This window comes from Schistosoma haematobium, chromosome 1 (genome assembly GCF_000699445.3).
Source record: "Schistosoma haematobium chromosome 1, whole genome shotgun sequence".
Lineage (NCBI taxonomy): Eukaryota > Metazoa > Platyhelminthes > Trematoda > Strigeidida > Schistosomatidae > Schistosoma > Schistosoma haematobium.
The window spans coordinates 57,559,544-57,581,678 of NC_067196.1; the positions used below are offsets into that span (position 1 = coordinate 57,559,544).

The 22,135-nt window shown below is 31.3% G+C and overlaps 1 protein-coding gene across 1 annotated transcript in view; it reads right to left on the minus strand.

The window, feature by feature from the left end:
- Positions 1 to 13,932, minus strand: part of MS3_00001696 (uncharacterized protein) — a 96,151-nt gene extending 82,219 nt beyond the window's left edge. The window contains exons 1-4 of the mRNA XM_035729616.2: positions 13,842 to 13,932; positions 7,768 to 7,882; positions 7,316 to 7,419; positions 4,451 to 4,649 (exon numbers count right to left, since the gene is read on the minus strand). The gene's annotated coding sequence lies outside the window, so the exon portion shown is untranslated. The remainder of the gene's footprint in view (positions 1 to 4,450; positions 4,650 to 7,315; positions 7,420 to 7,767; positions 7,883 to 13,841) is intronic.
- Between the last annotated feature and the right edge of the window lie 8,203 nt (positions 13,933 to 22,135).

Consider the following 22,135-nt stretch of genomic DNA (forward strand, 5'->3'; position numbering starts at 1 on the left):
ATTATAATTATGAAAAATATTAAATAAGGAATGATTATTATAAAATCAAAGTAAATCTGAATAAAACTGTTGAAAACGTAAAGAATAGATTTTACGTAATTCAAGCATTTTAGTTTGAAAAAATAAGTCGGAATTACTATTGTGGTGTGTGCTACTTATATTGACATAAGTAGTATATGACGTTAGTCGTGAACAGAAAGTCTGGCAGCAGAGATACAAGAGGATCGAACAGTAAAGAATGGAAACAGGATGCGATTCGTATGAAGATGCAAGAACAATGAAGTCTAAGTCATCTTGAGACAATTGGTGGACATTTTGCAAAGTAAGCATTTAATTTATGATTGCTAGATTTTATTAGCAAGTCCTGTAATTTTGTGTTAAATGGGTTCGATTGTCCACACTCATGTTCTTGTTCACTACACTATAAAGTTTATAAATATTCAGTTTTTGATTTTAATTGAAGAAATATTAGGCATCAATAAGTAAGTAATCTTAATCTATGTCATAGACTTGAATGATATTTTTGATAGAATGTAGTTGAAAAATGATCAACTGATGAATGCTACAATAAACATTCCTTACTGGTTTTTACTTTCAACTAACGAATATCGGATAAAATCATTGAAACTAGTAACTACATTACAGTTTGATGAACTCAAACAGCTAAACAATATGGTATTTATTTTTATGAGTAGGTAGTAATTAAATGTAGATTAATGTGTTTCTATAGATTTCTGCATACACATATATACCTATTATTGAGTAAATTATGTAAAATCATATTTATTTATTTTCTATATTAATTTGTGTTTAATTAGTATTACTGTATAACTCCTCTTGGAGTCCCTCCGGGGGCTACTGCCGGTCCCAAGCCTGGATAAAGGAGGGGGGTTGGGCATGGGGTTAGCGACCCCATCCTGTAGAAAACTAACTCCCTAAAAAAACGCTAACCAGAAAAAAAAACTCTGCCCTGGGGGTCAGAAGGTCTTCATTTAGAAGAGTTATGACGCCTCATGATGAAAGCCGAATTCCTTCGGAAGTCACGAGGCCGATGCCCCTTCTGACAACCAGAGCATGGAATACTCGTACAGTGTGGGAGACCGGGAGAGTCTTCCAAATTGCTGCAGATAAAGTAATAAGTGGACGCGATAAAGGTGGAAAAGTTCGTAGTAAGGCTAAAACAAAGTCGGCCCGTACTGGTCTCCAATTCCCTGTTGGTCGTGTACATCGTCTTCTACGCAAGGGCAATTACGCTGAACGAGTTGGTGCTGGTGCTCCAGTCTATCTAGCTGCGATTCTTGAATATCTGGCTGCGGAAGTTTTAGATTTAGCTGGTAATGCTACTCGTGATAACAATATTACTATATAATTTAGTTTTGCATGAATAGAGTAATAAGAAATTTCAGATTGAAACTAAATCACATTGTGAATAAACAAGAGATATTCTTTCACTTGGTGTGTTACAATACTTGATTTGTTCTAGTTGACAACATAGTTTCTTAATATGAATAATTTAATTCATTTGAAATGTGTAGCATTCAAAGTATATAAATTCAGTTTAATAAACTGTATCATCAAAAATCATTAGAAATAGTTGCAATTTCTATATATGAATCTTTTTCTGAAATAAAACCATAGAGTTTTGACAGTAATACAAAGTATATCTCAAAATAAACTATAAGATTATGTAAATTACTTGAAAGTTATTTATCATTATTATACTAACTACATTTCTCTAAGGCTCTCAATATTAACGATCTAAAAGGTATTGTAATCATTGTATAGATAGATCAAAGATTGTCAAGTTTGAATAGATGTACATAACTATCAGTTTAGTCAATTAGAGTGGGATGAACTAGAGTGACTTAACAGTTTAGTTATTACTCGTTGTTTTTAATTGTTTCAGTTTGTGTCCGTACATGTTGAAAAAAACAACAAACTATTATTCATTTTCAGAAAAATAAACTTAAGCATCACTTAGCTTTGTGATATAACTGAACACCCTTGTTTGATACACACTTGGATTTAAATTACAAAGATTTGAATCTTTTTAACTAATAATGGTGGTTATTTATGATCATCAAACAGGAAAACATTAGATTCAAGTCTGCATATTAAAGATAGGCAAAGATAATGTTCAAGTTTTAATTATTACTGTAATAATTATTATTAGCTAAAGTTTGATGTCTTTTAAAGAGATCAGAATCATTTTCATGTGTTTTCCTAATCTGATGTTCGTTAACAGAAATAATAATAGCAGTAACAATCGTAATTATAATAATTGTTTTAAATACAAGTAGCAATTAATCAGTTCATATATAAAGACTTTCATTTAGCATTCACTTGTTAAAAAAGACAGAAAAGTCAGTACAAACAAGGAGTATCAGTGTAGAAATTTGTGGAGGTTGTTGAGTTTTATGAATATCACAATGTTATACATCTATTAAAAACCGAGAAATACTGAGCAGCTGTTTCTCCATAGAATGTGGCTCATCCGACGTGTTCACACACAATCCACTCAAAGAGAAGTGAGTTGTAGACCCTTAATGATGATCACGCAATGTTATGAATTGATTAAGATTAGACATATGCACCACTGGATTTCAGCCCCGTAGTCTACGAGTTAGGCGCTCACACTCAAGACCAAAGGTCGTGAGTTCGATTCTCAATAGAAATATTGCGAGTGTTTGTCTCCGAGGTGCCCTATACTACAGTGAAACGACTATCCGATGTTTCCTTATTTTCGATAAATGTATAATGTAGGTTGATAGGGTTAGCAAAACTAGTTTATCGTCTTTTATTTAAAATGTCATTAGTTGCGGCTCACAAATATTCAATATATTATTGTGTTGTCACGTGGGTAGTGATTTTTTTCTATAAATACGGATAGACGTTTTGGTTTTGTCAATAAAGTTAGCATATTCATATTACTGAAACTTAATTTATTTAGTTCAATCGGATTCCATTTGTTGTAGTGTACAGCAACGGATCAGAGCCATACGATCAGAAGTATTACAGTTATTTCCTTTTGTTATGTAATTATTTATTTTATTTTTCCGATCAATATCAGTGATCTTATTAGGATACCTAAAGAGACAGGAATTTACTCTTTTAGGCTAAAAAGATGTTGAGAATGAAATTTATCCTAAGAAATAGAATTCAAGCACGTACTCGAACTAAACTTATTTACATAAACAGCTTTTTATCAGATAGTTGCAACCATTCATTCACACCAAGTACTAATTGTAGTATTAGCCTTATCCCTATAAACAGAACTATTTCATTTGGAATTGAATTCAAGACATCATGGCTCTACATTAGTATTTATGTCTAAAATTGAAAAAGATTATCTTAGGTTATGTGTAAATTACTCTTCTTCATTGAATATTATGTCTGAGAAAGTTATAGTTATACAAATCCCTTTTGAATACAAGATTTAGTCTCATAAGTTATACATTGATGTTCAGTCGTGATAAATATGTGATCTACTTGATAATTGCTTATCATTTGCTTTATTAGCTGATATAATCTACTTCAATATGTTTACTTAATTCTGTTCTTTCTTTAGATGTATAACAAATCGTTTTGTACGAACAATTCTCTTTTCAGTGGACTCATCTTCAAAGTTGTACAGTCGGAAAGACATACTCTTTGTGTCTTTTTTATTTTACTTTTTTCTGTTATCATTATTAGCAAACCTGTTATTATTAACATTATTGTTACTATCATTATTAACAGACATGTTATTGAATATTATTTTGGAAAATAAGTATATATTTGAGGCTGAATGAATGGATTTGTGAGACGAATATGATTATTGACAACTGTTTAACTTTTGATCTAAGTTTCATATCACCAACTGGCAATATCTCTAGATCGGTCATCAGTCAGTAAATATACTGGCTTACATTCTACCAGTAAATAAGACAAACAATGTAGACAGTAGTCTAAAATTCTGCCCTTAAAGTAACGTATCAATAGTTTTATGCAGTAGTCACATTATAACCAAAATGATAGTTGATCAAATAGTTAATCATCAGGATAACGTAATGAACCATATTCAGAGATATTCTGATAAGTTACTTTATGAACGTGAACCTGCATATTTATATACAATCATAATGACCCAACGAATATTAGTGGGTGTATAATTTTTGGTTAGGTCGATAATATAGATTGCAATGTACTTCACTTTTATATTTACAAGTATACTATTACACTTGATAAATTATTGCATTGTGTGACTTAATAAATCTATCTTGATTTCTCAATCAGAAAAACTCTTACCATCATCCAACTGCCGGTAATAACATCATTAAAGCTTGAAATTGATTGTAAAACTAGTCAATATATATATTAGTAAAGTGTTTTTAAGTAGTAATACATATTCATTTACAAACTTGAAGTGATTATTTATGATAAAATCTAACAAGATATTTTAAATACATACTGATTGTGAATTGGAACTGTACATCATCTCTTTTGAACTTGAAAATGGTTGATGTATTGTTTCATTTTCAACATTATTCAGATTTATTTGATTAACTTTACTTAACAAAAGATAAGACAATATAAGCTGTGCAATAGATTCCAGTAGTAATGCGAAGAATAAATGAAGATGTATTCTAAATCTGAAATTTCGTAAACATCTGAAAATAACAAGTAAATTAACATTTTACTTGAAAATTAGTTCAGTTAAGAAAACTAACACCTTTTTCAGTGAGACTATAATTTATGGACGACCTTTGAGCAACGCTAAGATGACCTTGAGAACGTTCATCTACTAACTAGGACTAAATGAGCGTTATAAATCAGTGAGGAATTGTGATTATGATTTACAGTTGATAGTTAAGAACTAGATTTAGGGTTTTCATCACGAACTGACATCAGCTTTAAAGTATTTAGCCAAATGAGTGTATGAATTTCGCGCTAAAAATCGAGACCTGTTATCTTAAATTCGATCGGTCCGTCCATAGATTATGGTCTCGCTGCATTTTCTGACAATTTTTCATTAAGGAAATCCTTTTGAATTTTTCTCAATTTTTTAGTATGATGCGATAACAGTGTCCTTGGGCCTGTATTCTTGAATTTCTGTTCATTGAGTCAGATATTTCAAAATAGTACTAGATATTATGTTCCTTTAAATTCACAAGGATGGAAACTGCATTGACTGTGAAGGATTGGAAAAAACAATAATGACTTATTTATTGTTGTAATACATTGAATCTAGTCATAGCGCGAAACGTGATAACAAGTAAAGTGTTTACATAATATATACACAAAGCCTTCCAATCGTTTATTGGCATTTCCCGGTATGTTCTGCAGTCTAAATTGTCTTCTCCATTAACCTCCAAGCTTTCTGTCAACGCCATGCTTTCGATGTAATTAAATTCTTTACTCTGTCTGACAATTACTGTAACTCCAACGTCACATTCCATTACATGCTACTTACAAATAATCTTGTGAGTAGCGTCTACTACAATATGATGACCACAGATGGGGGTATTTTCTAAGAGATACCATAGTATCTTAGGTTTCTGCATCGAAATATGTCTAGGCGTTTGAATGTAAAGTTAAGCATCAGACTGAAGTTTCTTCCAATGTTTATCGTTTTTGATACTTGTGAAAGATACTTATATCAGTGATGATGACAAAAGATTTTACTGGTGGATAATTACTACGGATAATCATGAGGTATGAAGAAATAATAAGATTTTCTGCTCCAAGGTTATCTACTTTTAAATTCAAAGATAAAGCTATTGAAAGTGGAATGCATAAATGTAATAAATTTATCAGATTTTAAAAGTGAACAAATTTATCATGATATTTTGAAGTTTCGATTGTGTATGATTTAACAGTAAAAATTTACAGTAAATTGTATCCATTGGCTAAGACAGGAATTCAGAAAGCGCATTTAATCTTATTTAGGACTAGTCAGTTGGATATAACTCCATCAGTGTTGGTGCTTGAGCTGAGACTTGAATCCATTTCCCATCACTTTAAATTCTGATGTATTATCGATTGAGGCATTGAGTCCAGAGAGCCAGAGGGGATGAATTAATCTGTAAGGGTTAGTATTTTTTTGTTGTTGATGCGTTCCAAGTAGGTTGAAAAGCATATCCCGTATTTAGTACTACTACTTAACTAGCTAAGTAACAGTGCAGCCATATCGGACAATTTTTAATGGATTCAGGTAAGACGATAATTATACCTAGTAATCTTTATTTTAGTGCTTCAAATATATTTTGTTCTGCCTTGATGATGAGCAAATGACAAAGAAATATTTCTTCCCTGAAGTTGTGTTCCTAGTGTCTAAGTAGAAATATTTGATTTATATTTTCGAACATAGTATTAGTCCATTTGCAGTTATCATAACAGTTGACGCACTTAGATCACTCAACTTGAAACTTTCATGACTTAGCTAACGACGTTTGGAGCTTCGCGTTATTTTCCTTGTAATGTCAGTTTCATCAATTAAAACAAAACGAATGAATTTTATGAGCAATATCAAACGAAAACAAATAATTTCATTCCGCTTTATCCACAAAGACGTATGTAAATAAATTTCGGAGTATTTTATCTTCAGAGGACATTTTAAAACGTAAATTTGATTAAATAGTGGTTCATTTTATATCGTTTTTAATCGCAATCAAACATCCGCTTGAGAGCCACTAAGAAACAGGTGGGAAGAGTGAATTATTTCGTTATTGTTTTGTAAAAATCCAACTCAGAATAGCACTCAAAAGATGTATGTCTCACGGTGAATGTGAGACCAGATGATATTCAGTTGTATACATTCCCATCTCGTGATATTACTGGGGAACACTGATGATGAATTTATACAAATATTTGTCAATATTTAAACGAATAGTTTGACATATGTTGGATGCCGATTTTGACTATCACCGTGAAGGAATCCAGACAAATTTGGTGGGTGAACCGTCGGAATTTCTTAAAATTTCAGTCACTGAGATCATTTCAATGTATTGATGATGAACTGTTCACTGTATAACTGATTAAACTCCATTAATTAAATATTCTTCCATAGAAATGTGCCATTAGCTTGACCTGACTATGTCGATTTCTATACTATGTGAATTCCTGAGTTCAAACTAATAGGAAATCCGAAACTACGACTTACATCAGTCCGTGATGAAGACTTAATTCAAGATGAACAATCTTCATAAATTCCCTATTGACAAATTTTAATATTAACAACCGTAGTTTGTAAAAAAAATTGTTTGTCAAAATTTTGTGGAATCCGTAAGTAATATTAAAGATAAACATATATAACCTACGTAACACTAATACTTACGGATATACTGTATATATCAATATAGCAATTAACATGCTGCATATTGTAATTACTGAACCAACTGTCCCAATTCCTGTCCAGATAATCCTGGTTAGTTCAATAAACTAAATAAACAATCATTAAATACAAATAGAATCAGTATGTATTTATTACGTAGCTTTTTTTTTTATTAAGCTCACTATATAAATGAAAAATGTAATCTCTCTGCTATACATAATTTCCTGTTTTCATGAATTGTGGTTAATCCTTTCTCAAAATGTTATACTGATATAAAAATAATGTAATTTTCTTCCCTTTCAAGCTATGATATTTTATAATATATGAGTTACTCATAAAAAAGTAATAATTCCACAATACAGCTGATATACTTTATCAGTGATAAGGACGAAACTTAACTTAAAATTCGGCATTAAACTAAATAGTATACTCATTTTAAAACTAATAAGACTCACTTCAGTGTTATAGGCTTTCGTAGAATTATTGGGAGTTATGTGTGATCCAATGCATTCATTATTATTTGTACATGATTTTGAAGGGGTTTTCACTAATGTATGTTCATGACCTTTCCTGGAACAAAAAGAATGGAAAAACTATTGTCTTTTAGTGGCCAGGGATCTGACTCCAGTTTGATCATTTTTGATTGCTATTGAGATATACATATCGTCAATCCTCGTATATAATCATCGACTTAAATCGAGTTAGTCAATAACGGAATTAAATAGGTCAAATACGAGAATGGATCTCGAATACGTATATTTCATACGATCTTTGATCCAGACAAAATATCAGAGAAGCGAAGAGAAGAGAGCGAATTGAAATGACGCGCAATGAAGAAGGCTCATGAGCCAACTCCATTTAGTCAAGTGTTAATATTTATCGTCACACAAAAATAAGCTACTAACATGTGATGAATAGGATAGGAAGTGTACACACCTAAGCACTTATACAAAAACAGTCAAGATTAGTAAGCGAATAATTAACAAGGTCAAAATATGACTCATATAGAATGAATAGGTTGACCTGTCCGAAAGCCAGAATAAGGTATGTAGGCTTAACATAATAACCGAAACGGCAGTACCATTATTAAAATACACTAAGAAAAATGGTGTTTTTAGTTTTAAACATAGTTCGAATGTGGTCTTAGTGTAATTACAATTGCTCTAGAGATGTATAACAAATATTCTTCCTAAAAATGTATTCGATCGTGATTAGGACTTGACCAATTATACTTCACTCATGAACGGAAGGAATAATTTGCCATCTACTAAAACATCAGCAACCTATAAACATGTTGAGACCTAATTAACAAAGTAAAATAAATATTATAATCTTTCAGTTTCGTTCTTCTAGAATTTTCTTTATTAGTATGCGAAATGCTAATTAACTTTTTCATGAGTTATGAAAAGGATATAAAGCCACGTAAAGTTTGATGGATGCTTGAAATGACTGGCATGTTTAAGGAAAATAAAGTTATTATGCAAGAAATACTTTCAGTTACTGAAAGTAGGAAACCAGTAACACTAAAACTATAAAGGATTAGTAATAAATAGTTAGATATCATATAACTCCACATTTGCCATAGAAATACTTTTCTTCACAAAGTGAGTAACTTCAACAACATAGTGCAATTACATCTCTCTATATGCCTTATTTAGTAACGAACCAGTAAAAAAGTACATTTTTCATAAATGAATGAGATTGGATAAATGCTGGATTAATATAGTGAACTTGTTACTCATGATCTGAATCAAAATCACAAATTTTAAAATTTCAAACTTAACTAAGACCATGGTGCCTTCTGCCTTTATTAATCTTGATAAAGCATAACTAATCATTTTGGGAGGTTAATTCAAATTTCTTATAATTTTAAAATTTCTGCCAACTAATTATAAATAAAAACTGGTTAATTTAAAAATACCTACAAAATTTTGGTTAACTTAGAATGAATTAATAAAATGTAGAAATTGTAAATAAATACACTAATAGATTCACTTGGTATTGTTTACTTGAATCTTCCCATTGATATTTAGGACTGTAATTGATGAGTCTCTTATTGGCATATGTGCATACTATGCGTATGGCTTCATTATCGCCCTAATTCACAAGCATTATAAACAAAGATGGATAGTGGGTAGAAGTGGAACCCGGAACGCGCGTTTTGTCCCATTTTAGACTCATCAGCTGGAGACACCTGCATCTCAGATTTGATGTCCACTATGGGATTCGAACCCAGTACTGTTCACTTCAAACGCCATCGCGTTATTCCCTTAGCTACTGAATCCTGATAGGCACACAATTAGAATTTCAGAAAACAGCTAATTAAGGTAACAACGCCTTTTAAAGATATGATTTTTAATTACAGAGTGATTTATTTGTTAATGAAGGATTTATAATTAATAAAACAGGCACAAATCTTGATTCACTTTTGAAGTAATTTACTATTTCTAATAACAAGGAGTATTTGACTGAACAAATGTTCTCCATATATTTATCAACAGATTTTACAATTTTTAAAGTAAAAATGATCAAATTACATTGGACAAAATAACGTATACACAAATAAGTTATGAGTTAGGACATGTAAATGCTTCAATATGTCCAGCATGCCTTCATTACAAATGTCATTCTAGCAAGGGGTAGTAAAATTTGCTGTAATTTGTTGAATTGCAATCAGTGAAATATGATAAATCACATGAATATAATCTGTATCGCGATGGTTGAGATAATTGTAGTAATGTTAATAACATTAATAAGGTCGTCTAGATATAATATGTATTAAGAGAAATATTTTCCGTGTAATTATGATAATGATCATAAGTAATTCACCTGAAATTAGGAAAGTTAACACGCAATTCAAAATAAGAGAAGGGCAGAGATAAATTTAAAAGTGTTAGGAGTTAAGAGCATTTAACATATGACTTATGTAGAGGGTGACCCACAGATAGATCGTGATAAACAGAAATGGTGAATAAAGCTTTTTTTGAATACATAGGAAGGAGTTAATCCTGATAACGTCAGTTATTTAGAAAATGCTTAATCATGCTAATTTTAATAGATTGTTCGGTATTTGACATGAAACCATGAGAGATTTTTCTAATCAAATGTGATGTTCACCATTTACTATATGAGAAAGAATATATTCTGTATTTCTGAATAAAATCATAAATTTCATTCATTACTAAACTTTACCATTTTTCTAGGTAGGGTACAATTAAAACAGACTGGATTTCGATAACTAGAAAAGAAACTGAATCAACACGTGTATACAAAATATCATAGTGTTGTCATGTTTGGATACAAAATAAATTATCACTTTCGTTAAAGTTTTTAGTTTACTAAAAATGTAGCTATATATGGTTCTGTTGATCTAAAGTCGGTTTCACTTCTCAATGTGTTGTGCTCTGAGAAAAATGGAAGCTGAAATTACATTCTATAACAACATAAATATAGTACACTAGGATGATATCCACTAAAATCTCTATTCATTTATTTAGATGCTCATATGATAAATTGAACCAGGTTTATAGGAAAACAACGAATAAAGATGAAATGAATGTTGACATATTTTCTGTGTAATCATTTTAAAATCTGTCTACAAATTTATGAAAATAATATTATAGCTTGTAAGGTTAATTTGTCAGTGCAAAATTTCTAATATTTTATTGAAATTTTATGACAGTAACCCATCAGCTGGTTGTAGGCATAGAATGATTTACTAATTTGTAGTTGTTTTGGATGAGATATATATTAATGGCAGAGATATTTTCTGTTTACTAGAAAAAAGGGGTTTAATCTCGAACTATCTATAGTTTGTTGGGTATTGTAATATAAACAGTGAATTCTAAAGTCCATTACTTAGAAGCCCCTGATGCAAATTATACAACTAATCCACTTTTCTTTAAATTTCACCTCACATTATTGTAGAGAAAAATCGGCCTAACACTTAAAATATTTTATATAGTGTGAGCGCAATTCACTATTGCTGAACTATACAAATGGCAATGGGGGTTCAAACATTATTTAGGTCCCTAGTTATTTCTGGCTTGAAGATTATGTACAGCACATAATACTCAGTATTTAAAGGTCATGGAAGAAGAAGTGAATGTTCATTCACGTCCAGTTCCGTTTAAATTTGTTCAAATGAGTTGGCTTTGGTTGTTAACAGAGAACGATCCCTAACTTTGTCTCAACTTGACGTAACTGACTCTTTAAATTAATAAATATAAGTAAATATATTTCAATACAATTACACACAAACTAATTAAATATTTATAACGGGGAATGTTTTTTTGCGTTTCCATTTAATTTATTTGTTTCCAAATATAGTTCGGAATAGAACAGAAAAAAAATATTTTAGTAAATCAACGAAAAAGAATGCAAGAAAACACATTTATTCACTGAGTCAGACATTTTCAACACCAGCTAAAGTCAAATTATAAATCGAACAATCAAGACTTTATTAAAACCTATACTTGAACTAATTTGCTCTCATAATTATTTAATGAGTTTATTAAATCCGAACATGGAAAAAATTAAAATAAATAAATTATAATCAATAATACTGTTAGTATCAGGAAACATTTTCAACAGTGTTGCTAATCAAGGTGAAAGATTCAGTAGACGTCCAGCTTCGAGATCAACAGGCTAGATTCCGTAAAGATCAGTCGTGTACAGACCAAATCACTACACCAAAGATCGTCGTTGAGTAATCATTGAATGGGATTCTTCACCATACATCAACTTCCTTGACTATCAGAAACTATTCGATAGTGTGGATAGGAGGACTTTATGGAAGCTTCTTCAACATTTTGGAGTTGGTAGCTGGGAAGATCGTCAAAATCATACGAAATTCATACGACGCACTACACTACAAAGTTGTACATGTAGGACAGCTGAGAGATGCATTCCAGGTGAGGACCGGGATCAGACAAGGCTTCCTACTCTCGCCCTATCTCTTTCGTCTGGTGGTCGACAGGATTATGAAGGCCTTGGCATCTGAGAGAAAGCACGGAATACAATGAGCAGTTTGGTTGCACCTAGACAAGTTGAACTTCGCGAATTGCCTAACTCTTCTCTCCCTTACACACCAAAAAATGTAAGCCAAGACAGCCAGCATAACAGCAGCCAAAGGTTCTAAGTTCGATCCCTACGTGCGAAGTCGTGGATTTGTGCTGCTGAGGAGTCCCATACTAAGATGAAATGGCCGTCCATCGCTTCTAGATTTTTATAGAAGTCTAGGATTGGACTGTTCATGATTTCATCGAAAATGTCATGACTTCAATAAACTAGCAATTTAGTTTAGTCAACTCTTAAAATTAATATAACGACTACGGATAACAGTTTTCTACATTAGCTAACATTTCAAACCAACCTCTAACGAAAAATGAATTTTTAAATAGAATTAACGTTTTTATTTTAGGTCATTCTATGTTTTATCGAGTTTCTGAAGAAGAGTATCACTAGAATTCTGTAAGTTACGTAGCACTGTGGAAGGAATTTTTAAATTACAATTTAATGCTTAGTCGATAATTCTAACCAGTTATCACAACAATGGTGAAGTGATTGATCAGTTCATCATGTTATGTTGACACACAAGACCAAAGATTCTATTTTTTAAAAATGCCCCATCACAACATAATAATTAAAAACACTGGTTTACACTGTTATCTAAAACTATACGAGACATTTCTCAAAATAACCACCTCAGTAGATGTCTAGACATTGTTTTTATGGACATTCATAAACGTCTTATTTATTAAACACCGTTAGTAATAAAAATGCTCATTGTATATATAAGCATCATCTGTAGAAACTTTATGTCGACTCAAGGCATATTAGTGAATACTGATAACTTTTACATTGAAAAACATTGAGTTATTTTTAAAATAAGCTATTCTATTAACGGTGTAAAATAAACATTTGATTGTAGTGAATGAACATTCATTTGGGGGAGGGTGTCAACCAATCTACTTTAATACAAAATTACAGAGTTCTTTCATAAACTGTGAAAACCGTAAATTAAATACTTCATTTGCAAACTCTCCATCATTTGATTCAAACTTTGTCGTTCCTTCATTGTTATTACAATTACTCTCGGTTTACATTCTCGTTCACTTTGATACAATTTTCCCAACCTGTCAGGCTGTCAGGCATTTCACTTCTGACTGATGTATACTATTTATGTCTACATAAGTAGCATTGCTTTATATATGAAAATGCCAACGAAATTATAACCGATAGTTTAGGTAAAGATTGAACTTGGTATTATGTATTCAGTTACTAGGTTCTGAATAACTATATAGATTTATCAGATCAAATACAAAAACAATAGAAAAAAGAAAATATTTATTTCTAGCTACTCAAAGCTTATTGTTCTGTGTGTAGCGTAATAGCTGATCATATAACTCTGATTCGTGGTAAAAAAAGAAGTATTCTCAATAAAAATTAGATGTGGACAATTTGAAATTGATCATTTTAAACAACCTAACATAAGTTTAAAACCATAAATAAATAAATAAAAACTCACATGAAAGCTTTTAAATTTAGAAGAGGAAATTCCTTTCTCAAATATTTAATGGTAGCACAGTTTCTTCCAAATAGAAACTGAAAATAGTTTTATTATGTCATATGTTTGGGAATTATTTTATACCAAAAATATAATTGTCCTAAAGTGATTGGATAAAATGTTATATGAAATGTCATTGATTTATCCTATTCTAATGATGATTTGTGAATTGTTTTTCCCTAGTGTTATATTTTAACAAAAAATAAATGAATGGTAACTGTTAGGACTTATTTACAGACTATTATTACAAATATCCGTATTGGATAATTATTCAGTAACTAGATTATATATGTATATATTAGTATTCTTTGATCATAAGCTTTCATTTGACCTATTGATTGTTATTATACAATTTATTATTCATAAGTTATTCTCAATATATTAGTTATAGCTTCTCACATTCGCAACCACTTTGGGCTTGATATTTTATAATTGTTATTTTCTATTTTATGGTATGATGTTATCCGAATTGTTTGTATGTAAACTGCGTATGTCTGAAATACATGATTCATACAGTGAAGGCTGAGATTAAGTTCTGAACTCAACGTGTTGAGCAAAGCAAGAAGAACCAATAAAGATTATGAATTGACTCTAGGCTGCACGTGTTGATCAACGCGTTATTGGTATTGCACATGGATAAAGTCGTGTATGTCGATATTCTGACTGGCCATTTTTTCACGTGAAAATTAACATGGCAAAAGTCAATGACACCTATTAAATTATCTAATTTGTATCTTTTCGAAATAAAATAACTTACTGATGAAAACTATTTGGTGATCATAATGTGAATATTAAATGTGGTTGCTATGCAGAATGTATTTATTGATTTAAAAAAAACACAATAAGCATATTCAATCTTTAAAAGTAGATACTTTCATATTGAATACGTGCACGTTATTTGTATACTGAAAGAGAATTGTGTTTACTTGTCTGACAAATTCTGACTGTTGTATTGTTAAATTTGTAAAATTATTAGAGTAGAAGAGACTAAACTAATTTGTAAATAAATGAACATACATTGTCCAAAATTATTTAGATAAAATCTAGTTTCATAGATCAGAGTTTTCTTGTTGTGTTTTAAAAAAAACACCCAATAACTGTCAACTTGTTCACAAGCAAAATTAGAAAAAAATGTTCATAAAGGCGTGTTTTTTAATGTCATGTGTTCTACTTTCACTAAACTGTATCAAGTATAAAAAAGAAACATAAGAACATCGAAGCGAATACAAATTTCAAAGAATATATCACTATCAGCAAATTTATTATCAAGCTGTAAAATCGTATACATATATTACTTGAATAATTTTTTCTGGTTAGCATTATTATAGCGATTTAGTTTTCTACGGGATGAGGTCGTTAACCACATACCCAACCCTCCTCGTTTATCCGGGCTTGGAGCCGGCAGTAGCCCCAGAGGGGCTTTAGAAGGAGTTTTCGTATATATATATATATATATATATATATATATATATATATATATATATATAAATGAAATTAAGCCTCAAAACTGGTTAATAAATACATTATTATACACAACCAGATAATAAATTTATTGAAAATAGATTTCTTTGGTGAATAACTAGCCTTGTTCGAAGTCGAGAATTTATCACCGCCAATATATTCTAATTTAAGCTAGCTGAATAGCTGAGATTCTATTGTATCTGTATGTGTACATCCGAATAATTGAAGTTTAATGAACTTACTTAATTTCAGCAGTTGAGATCATGAGTCAATTGAAGCTAGACCACCATGAAAAACCTGGAAGCACTGGACGGCCGTTTCGTCCTATTGTGAGACTCCTCAGCAGTGCGCATCCACGCCCCCGCCTCGGGATTCGGACCCAGGACCTATCGGTCTCGCGCCAGGCACTTAACCAACTAGACCACTGAGCTAGCATCCGACGGTGTTAATGTCTAACTTGACCTAATCCACTAAATCGAGCGACACATCCACCATTGTCATTAGTGAGTTACTATCTCGCAACTGACCCGATTGAACTCCACTGGTCACTGCTTCTCACTAGAACTCCATGTAAAGTGTTACATAGTTAATAGAGTGTAATGTTTATTTATTATATATGCAAATAATGCATACTATAAATGAAGAAAAAATTAGTTAAAAGTAAAATAATTGTTAAACGATATAACCGTTAACTAATGACATTTGGAAACAATATTCAGTTAGTATGTAAGCAAAAACGTCGTGATCTTAAGGAAACTATTTTTGATTTTTATTTAAGTTGATAACAAAAGTTAAAAATTTGAAGACTAGTGTTCATTTATATTTACTTAACGTAAGTATAATTAATTGCAAGCCACTGATTTCTTTAAATTTTACTATTGTAAATTATTCGTTGACATCATGAGTCAATTGAAGCTAGAACACCATGAAAAACCTGAAAGCACTGGACGGCCATTTCGTCCTATTGTGGGACTTTACAGCCGTGCGCATCCAAGATCCAGCCCCCAGCGAGATTCGAATCCAGTACCTGTCGGTATCGCGCACGAACGCTTAACCTCTAGACTACTGAGCTGGCATCAAACGGTGTTAATGTCTAACTTCGACTAATCCACAAAATTGAGCCACCGTTGATTATTGTCTTCAGTGATTTACTATCTCACAACAGACCCGGTTGAACCCCACTGGTCACTGCTTCCCACTAGAACTCCAGGAAACTATTTTTATTTCGTGATAATCCCTTTCAAAATGATCCTTATTTGTTAAATTAATAAAAGTTTATTGATACATTAAGTACTTTATTCACATACATCAACATTAAGTTATTACTCAGTAAGAAAAATAGAGTCATATATTTGTGATCTAAACAAAATGAATATATGGTTTTTAATTTAATTTTGCATAGAAGGGATTCTGTGGTGAAAGAGAAAGCAGTTGAATAAGTTTGTCCACTTTCGTTATATGACTAGACATATTTACTCACAATATTCTATACAACCTTCTTATTCATCAACTGCTTAATAAAATTATGGAACTAAAAGTCTTGAGATAAATGACAATGTAACTAAATTTCATTTAATTAAAATGCATTATACTGCATAAATAACTCCGCCCGTAGCTATTCTAGGGTTACTGTCGGCTCCAAGCTCGCGTAAAGGAGGGTTGAGTATTGGGTCAGTAACCCCATCCCGTAGAAAACAACCTTGATAAACAAACACTTAACAGAAGAAAAAAACAATTTAAACTATTTAAGTTATGTCCCGGAAGTTGAAGGATCATTATTCAGAAGAATTATGACGCCTCATGTTGAAAGCCGAGATTCTTCGGAAATCTCAGGGAAGACTAAAGAGTACACTGCATCGGGAATCGGAAGCAGGCACCAAATGGTTGAATAACAACTGAAAACACCTGGAAGGATTGTCCAGAACAGAGCTGAATACACAATGGTGGTGGTTGGCCTACCTTCCTCCATGGGTATTAACAAGCGTAAGTAATAATGCATAAATATTCCCTACACAAAATGTTTTATAATTCGTGCTCTAAAATTGGATGAATTACGATCAACTGTTGTTAAGCCCACTAAACCTGCACGAGAATCCTTTCAGTTTTCTATGCTTCTTATCCAAATAAGATATAAATAGCAAAGCACCTAATTTCTAACATACAATTAAGACTAGAGGTCAACCTTTTGATGAAAAAGTGATTTTGTTTTTAATTTAATAACTTTGTGCGATGTGAATGTGTTTCCCATACTCAGTTAATATCAGATCTATAAAACCTGGTGAAGATGTAAAGTCACTAAACATAAATTCACTTGGTGTTGTTTTACTTGTATCTTCCCACTGTTATTTAAGGCTGCAATTGACTGCGATTGGGAAGACACAAGTAAAACAACGCCAAGTGAATTTAAACTTCACCCCATTTCATAAGCAGGTGGCTACCAGGATTCAGTAGCTAAGTGAATAACGTGGTGGCGTTTGAAGCGAACGGTACTGGGTTCGAGTCTCAAAGTGAACATCAAATCTGTGATGCAGGTGCACCCAGCTGACGAATCCCAAATAGGACGAAATGTGCGTTCTGGATCCCACTTCTAGCCACTATCCATTTTTGCTCAGTAAACATAGTTTCCGTTTATATTTGATACGTCTAGAAGACAAATTTACAATCTTAAGATCAATACAATAATATCAAATCACTAAGTCCCATTATCTAAATTTTCTGACTTCATTTTATTTAAAATATTGATCTATCAGTTTCCAACAAATAATTTTAAACTAAATAAAAGTGAATCTATGATCCTATTAGTAAATGGCTTTATCGATATTTGGAAAGCTATTAGTTGCTGAAACTATTCTATGAAATAAACATTTACAACGATAAGAGATCCTTGATCATCAATGATTTCCCAAATAATATTTATCCATAAACAGTGGGAACTACCTTGAAGAAATTTTTATAAAAGTTAATTAAATTACTGATTTCTCATCATCATAAAGAACAAATGAAAATGTTTTCTTAAAAAAAAGTATTTTAATGAATATCATCTGTTCATAAAAACGAACAATTCAGTTTTCTCAACAGTAACAGGCGAATCGGTAATTGCGATTCGTAATTTTACTATTCTCACAACATTATTGATTATATTTAATTAAATAACTCAATAATTATAAAGAAGATGATATGGGAAATATTTATATTTTCTAAGGATTATACCCTAAATATATAGGATATATACGGTGAAGTATATACATTCTATCAAAGATAACCAATGGGAATAATAAATATTTTGATTACTTCTTATTTGATCATAGAAACTGTTACGTAATATTATTGTAAATCCAATCAAACAAACCGAAGAAGTAATGTAGTGAAGGAGAACATAAGTGGGCACAACCAAATGTATTTGAACATAAAATTACAGAACATCTTAGTAAAATCTGAGAACCATACAGTAAGTTCTTTATTGGGAAAATGTTAATCAATTGTCTCAAACTTGACTGTTCCTTTTTCAAATGTCAATCAATCGTCACAGACTTTATTGTTCCTTCATTTCCATAGCAATTATTCACTGTTCTCGTCCTGTTTTCTTCACTCTTCTTAACCTTCTGCTGCCAGGTATTTCACTTTCGATTGATGATACATACTATTTATATCTGTTGATGTCAGTAGCAAACACTACAGTAGGGGATTTCCAGGTTCGTAAAAACTATACTATAGACTACAAGTGAAATGAATAGAGTAAGTTTGAGATATGTGCACCGACGAAGTGTGTAGACTTTTACTCGATTAGGACAGATATTTATCATTTTGGAGAACCTATGGGTTTTACTTTCTAATATCGAAACATTAAAAATTATCCTAATCATTGACCTAGGATCTCAAAAGATAAGATAAAAACAATAGTTCCGTTAAATATTCTGGGGCATCGGTATTTTTTCTGTTCTGAAGCTGTGACTATTTTATAATCAAATAAGGTAAAAGATTCCTGTGGAGTATGAGAAGAAATAAATCAGATAAGAGGTATATGAAATTTATAAATTTTGGCGAATAAATTTGCGATTCCTATTTCAAAATACATTTTAACCTTGTGAGAAATGAGTTAATCGTGACAAATCTCCAATAGATTAATTTCATAATATATCCATTTTATTTATCATATTTAGGCTGGAAAAACTTGTCGTTGACTAACATAATCTAGAAGACCAATAAAACATGAGAAATATTCTATCTTAACTTGGGACTTCCTAATAGTATCTATGCTATCTCACATGGAATCGAGCCTTAAAGTTCCAAATCTCTGGGTGAAAGCAATACACTTATTCTGGTAAGTTTAAACCAGTTAGCTCAAACTTTTACTTTAGTTAGTTAACGATATGGTTTGATCAACAGTTAATACCACTCAGCCGTGATGCCAGGCGAGCTGAAGTAATTACTGCTAGTCACTGGAAATGTTGGAAATCTACTCCCAAGTTAGTGACTATTGATTGAAATTGGAATAAAATATTTGTTGAGATCAAATCAATTAAAATATTGTCAGGGATTTGTAAATATTGAAACAATCGTGATGTTTAATGAGTTATTTCGGTGTATGTCTAACGAACTTGACTACATGAATAATTAATTCATACTCTTATTGAAAGGACTCAAAAGTTATGTTATTGTTTAACATCAACCAACACACAGTAATCTTCTTTATTATATGTTATACAGAATAAACATTAGGAGTAATTATATTCTTCAAAATCGTGTCACACATTCTTCTGAGTGTTTTCTTCTCCAGTAGTCTCTTCATGAAATTTCGTGACATATTTATTCCTAAGTGAAGGTTTTCTCTACGATATTCAATCACCTATGAGTAACAGTCGGTCTACTGAAATCAGAAACTCCAGTTTTTTAAATACTAGTTTTAGTTCCCTTGTAAAATAATTCCTGAGAATATTTCAGTACGTGAATCTTTTTCAAAAGTTGAAAAATCCTTCAAATGCAAAGTATTTATTATTAGTAACAATATATCTTTTTCAGGTTCTTCGGAATATTTTGGACTAACTATGCGAACAAAAGGCGGACTCATCAATGATAAAAAAATTCACTACAGTGTATCTATACTGTACGAATTGAGAGTACTAATAAAAGTTATGGCTGGTATTTTGACTCTATCTTGTATTCAACTTTAATTTTTCTATCTACAGAATCTTTAAGAAATCACTTTAGTACAGATGTGATTCAATTTCATTTAACCTATTCGTCTTCTGTATCTTTGATAGAATATATAACTTCGTTTTAAAGATTTCTAGTAACTTTCAATTCAGCAGTCAACAAATGTTGTTTTGTGAGTAATATATCATATCTCCTGGGTTAAACTAAAGCCATATGTTGTACACTTTACATGTTTTAAATGTGCTCTAAATCTTTTGTCTTATCATATTAACAGAGTACCTTGCACAAACCGTGATCAGACATTTTCTGGGAACTTAAATTAAATGGTAGTATTTTCATTTAAGAAATTCCTAAAGTAAACCACGCCAATCAAGGAAAATGGAGATTCCGTTGCTACATCTGTTTTTCGATATAAATTTATTCGAAAAATCAATATTATGTGAATTTTGATCGTTTTCCACTAGTTCTTCCATAGATGCTGCATAAAACATCGTCTAGATACACATATCACAAATTAATGAAATAAAATGTCACTGATGAAAAATCAAGTTTTAATGACTGGATAAATGAGATAATTGTTCACTTACTTAAATAAGATACAAGTAGATTGAATGGCCATGGAATGTTTACTAAATCCACTGAATATAACTTTACTCTTATGTTATAATAATGACTATCACCTGTGAATTAACTAGATTTAACTTTTGTATATTCCACTTTCATAGATATTCGAATATCGCACTAATATGAAATATACTGTTAACTATAGGTTTTCTTCTGCTTTAAATACTCTATTTTAAGGAACTTTATAGTGATGAAAAATTCCCATTATATTAAAAACACAATTGTATGAACGAAGAATATTCTTTTCAATAATTTCTCATCAGGTTCTGCAATTATAAATCCAGATTAATATTCCATAAAATTGGCCAGATTTAAGGTAAAATACATCATCATTTGGAAATTGTAATATGTGAATCAGGAATTATTTGTTATATAAATAAAATCGTTAATGTTGGGGCTAACTAATATGAAGTGTTAACTTGAATCAGTTTATAAGTGAAATAAAATTGTGAGATAAATTATCAGAATAAATATGGTCAACATGGGGTAAGAGAGAGAGAGAGAGAATATTGTGATTACAAATCGGAAATTGCGTAATATGTAAAATAATTAGGTCAAATATAGTAGATTCAGGGGTGGATATTGAATAAATTCCTCAAAAAGGGGTTATCAAGTGTAAAGACAATAATAGTAATAATAATAATAACAGTAATAATAATAAGTTTGGGACATAAAATGAACATTAATCAGATTACGTCACCACATTATAAGATTGATTATTAGCTAGTTGGCCAGGGTAAAAGGAGTGGCTGAACATACTTCTTTTGGATACAAAGCTCTGGCTTTTTGATCCGAATAGCAATTGCTTCAGCCGTCTGTAGGATTCGCAGTCTGACGGAATTAGGTAGACTGCTGTTGACACGATAGATTATTGCAAAAGATTGCTCCATGTTGGCTGTATGTCCTGTTTGGACTAAATGGTCTAAGATGGAGCTGTTAACAGTTTTGACAACACCTTTGCTTAACCACACGGGTAGGTGCTCACGAGCCCGAATGTACAAATTCCTAGAACATCT